The sequence below is a fragment of the Triticum urartu genome, chromosome 5 (assembly GCF_003073215.2).
Source record: "Triticum urartu cultivar G1812 chromosome 5, Tu2.1, whole genome shotgun sequence".
Classification (NCBI taxonomy): Eukaryota; Viridiplantae; Streptophyta; class Magnoliopsida; order Poales; family Poaceae; genus Triticum; species Triticum urartu.
The window spans coordinates 429,164,875-429,169,086 of record NC_053026.1 but is presented as its reverse complement, the minus strand read 5'-3'; the positions used below and the strand labels follow the sequence as shown (position 1 = coordinate 429,169,086).

At 50.0% G+C, this 4,212-nt stretch overlaps 1 long non-coding RNA gene across 1 annotated transcript; it reads right to left on the bottom strand.

Moving 5' to 3' along the window:
• Positions 1-2,555: 2,555 nt before the first annotated feature.
• LOC125556148 lies at positions 2,556-3,690 on the bottom strand. Its single transcript, XR_007305021.1, has 4 exons — positions 3,513-3,690; positions 3,184-3,427; positions 2,780-3,106; positions 2,556-2,695 (listed from the first exon to the last, which is right to left on the bottom strand). It is a non-coding gene; the product is annotated as an uncharacterized LOC125556148 (long non-coding RNA).
• Between the last annotated feature and the right edge of the window lie 522 nt (positions 3,691-4,212).

Sequence of the window (4,212 nt, the reverse complement as noted above, 5' to 3'; positions counted from 1 at the left end):
CAAGGTCCGACTAAGGAACCAAAATAAAAGAAGACTACCCCAAAGGCTACACAGATCCCCGATTGACCCCAACTGGGCTCCACTACTGATCAACTAGAACGAAACAATACAATGACAAAATCTTCATCGAGCTCCTCCTGAGCTCAGTGGCGTCACCTGCACGGTATCATCGGCACCTGCAAACTGGTTTTGGAAGAATCTGTGAGTCACAGGGACTCAGCAATCTCACACCCTCACGATCAAGACTATTTAAGCTTATGGGTAAGGTAAAAGGTATGAGGTGGAGCTGCAGCAAGCGATTAGCATATATGGTGGCTAACATACGCAAATGAGAGCAAGAAGAGAAAGCGAAGCACAGTCGAGAATCTATGATCAAGAAGTGATCCTAGAACAACCTACGTCAAGCATAACTCCAACACCGTGTTCACTTCCCGGACTCCGCCGGAAAGAGACCATCACGGTTACACACGCGGTTGATGCATTTTAATTATGGTCAACTTCAGGTTTTCTACAACCAGACATTAACAAATTCCCATCTGCCCATAACCGCGGGCATGGCTTTCGAAAGTTCAAATCCCTGCAGGGGTGTCCCAACTTAGCCCATCACAAGCTCTCACGGTCAACGAAGGATATTCCTTCTAGCGGGAAGACCCGATCAGACTCGGAATCCCGGTTACAAGACATTCTCGACAATGGTAAAACAAGTCCAGCAAAGTCGCCCGATGTGCCGATATCCTGATGGGAGCTGCACATATCTCGTTCATAGGGCAACACCGGATAGGTCAAGCTATGAGTAAAACCAGCCCTCAAGTTTCCCCGAGGTGGCCCCGCAGGCTGCCCATTTCGGACCAATACTTAGACAAGCACTGGCCCGGGGGGGTTAAAATAAAGATGACCCTTGGGCTGGCCTAACCCAAGGGAAAAAGAGGCTAGGTGGCGAATGGTAAAACCAAGGTTGGGCCTTGCTGGAGGAGTTTTATTCAAAGCGAATTGTCAAGGGGTTCCCATTATAACCCAACCGCGTAAGGAACGCAAAATCCTGGAACATAACACCGATATGACAGAAACTAGGGCGGCAAGAGTGGAACAAAACACCAGGCATAAGGCCGAGCCTTCCACCCTTTACCAAGTATATAGATGCATTAATTAAATAAGAGATATTATGATATCCCAACAAGTAAACATGTTCCAACAAGGAACAACATCTCCATGTCCCAACAAGGAACAAACTTCAATCTTCACCTGCAACTAACAATGCTATAAGAGGGGCTGAGCAAAGCGGTAACATAGCCAAACAACGGTTTGCTAGGACAAGGTGGGTTAGAGGCTTGGTTCAACAATATGGGAGGCATGATAAGCAAGGGGTAGGTATCGCAGCATAGGCATAGAAAAAGAGCGAGCATCTAGCAAGCAAAGATAGAAGTGATTTCGAGGGTATGGTCATCTTGCCTGAAATCCCGCAAGGAAGAAGAACGAGTCCATGAAGAAGACAAACGGACGTAGCAGAACGGTTCCTCACAAACGCGACGTTATTGGAACCAACCGAAGAAACAACACCGGAAAGAAGCAAACAACATAGTAAACAACCAACACATAACCAAGGCACGATGCACAATCAAGTATGATGCCTGTCTGGTTTAATGAGGCATGGCATGGCAAAGTGCACAAACAATCCTACAAATTAAGTGGAGCTCAATATGCAACGAGTTGCATATTGACGAAACACCACAACAAGTTATTTAGTTCGATCTCGTTTTTGTACCCAACAATATTAAATGTTGATTAACATGGCAAGGGGTGAAGCAAATGAAAACTACCTATCTAGGCAAATTTAAATGAGGCCGGAACAACAAACAACAAGTCCGGAAAAATCCTCATATGCATATATTAGGTTTGGCACTGTTCTGCCCTAAACCATATTTTATAGTTGTTAAACATGCAAAGAGATGACACCATGTTGAACTAGGCAAAATTCTACCCCATTTACCTATAAAGTTTATTAAATTCTGAGTTACGGTTAAATAGTTATGAAATAAATTATTTTAACAAGTTATTTAAGCAAATTAATGCAAACAGCAGTTTGAACATTTTAAACATAGATGAAAATGGCAGATTATGAAAGTAGATAAAATTCTGAGAATTTTACATATATATAACATGTTTTATTTGGATGCATGGACATTTAGTTATGAGCATTTTAAAATGATGGCATTTACTGTAAATATGCATGCACTGGAAATTTAGGGAAAAACATAACAGGAAAAAATCTAAACGGGCTGAATCTGGAGCTGCACGGGCTACACAGGCCAGCGGTAGATAGATATAGAGCCCTCTGTGCGCAAGGCAACAGCAGCAGCAGAATCGGGCCAATCCCAAGCGGCTGGCTGTGTGGTGTGCAAAAAAGGTAAATAAGAGGCAAAAATAGGGGCGCCTGGGACTCAAACCCAGTACCTCCTGGATGGATGCATGCACGAGTGACCAGTGGGCTACGAAGGAAGTTGATAAAATGTAGCATTTATACGCAACATGAACCATACCCTGGTGCAAGTCTGACAAAACTAAAAACTGAAACAGCGATAGCTTGCTCTGTAACCGTGGCTGCTCGATCGATGCGGGGTCAACGCGAACAGCAGCGAGGCATTCGCGCGCAGGGTCGAAGGGGACGCAGCCATGGCGGCTCTCGAGCGGATTCGGTCTGAGGCAACATAGAGAGATATGGCGAGATGAGAGAAGAACAGAGAGGAAAAGCAGTGACGCGCGAGGCAACTGCGTGCCTCACCTTGTCCGTGACGGCGCTGCTGCTTGCAGACGGCCGGTGGAGGTGAGCGTGCACGAGCACGGGCATGCTAGAGACGTGGATCCGGCGGCGGCGATCTCGCCGGCGTCGGGGACGAGGGCAGGCAGCGGTGCTCGGGCGGCGAGACACGGGCGTCCTCCTCCTCTGCTCAAAGCAGAGGCTGGACCTGGCATTGGCGGCGCACATGAAGAAGACGACCGCGAGGAGTAGCAGGGACGAAGCTCTGGCAGCGGGATCTGAAGGGGAACGCCGGCGAAAGGACGGAGGGCCTCGGGCCCGGTCGGAACTAGCGGCGGCGTGTGATGTTCTCTGTTACAGAGGAGACAGAGGGAGTCCGGTGAGAGAGATCGATAGGAAGGAGGGGACGGAGGAGAAGGTGCAGCGACCTGCTGGTGGTGGGCAGCTCCGACGACAACGGACTTCAGAAGGCGGGCCTTGGCGCGCTGATGCTCGAGGTGAGGGCATCTCCTCGAGGAGGAGGAAGAAGCAGGGCACAGCGGCAAGGGCCCTGGACGGCGTCTGTCCATGGCGGCGGTGGTGGTCTTGCATGGAGGCCTCGGATGCCATGGCGGTTCAAGAGGAGGAGGTGCTCGGGCGGCTCGGCGGCGGCAGCCATGGGAGCTCCTGATTCTGTTCAAAGAGAAAAAAAAGGAGCGCAGGGGAGGTCAGAGGCCAAGGAGAGAGAGAACCGGGGCGCACGGTGGCGAGGCCTTACCGGCGAGGGGCTCCGGTCTGGTGGCTGCGCTGGTTGGGTGGACGCGGGATCTAGAGGAGGCACTAGTTGGTTGGCGCGGAAACTGAGGAGGAGCGGGGGTGGTCGTGGTTGGTGGTTTTGGATCGGGAGGGGATCCCAAGGAGGAGGAAGACAGTGGACTGGCGGCGCGACGGAGGGATGGATGGGACAAGTCCCTAGATTTTAGGGTTGCTGGTTTATATAGTTAGTGAGTTAGGATAGGGGTTCAACGGACCCTCCGATCGTAATCGGGCGGTCGAGAAATTATAGGTTAGGAAAGTCCAAACAAGAAAACAGAGATATTTTGTAGATGTTTGGGGATGATCCGGACACAACGGTGACGACTGCTTGGGTCGGGTCTGGGACAATTTTCGGACACGCGGCGCGAGGAGGGCCGCGGGCTGACGAGAGAGGTTAGGTTGGGTCTGGTGGATAGGTAGTGAAATGTGAAGACGGTCTAGGGAGGAAAGAGAGGGAAAGCCCGGCAACAGTTTTCGGAGACCGAAAACGTCCGACGATAGACCGGCTATATTGCCGCTATAAATATCCGTTGGGGCATCAAACGGACTCCGATTGCGATGAAACTTGGCACACAGTCTACCTACACTATAACAACATCGCACGCCAACTCTCATCCCATTCCGAGAACATTTTCCGGCCACTTATAAAATACTATCTCGGA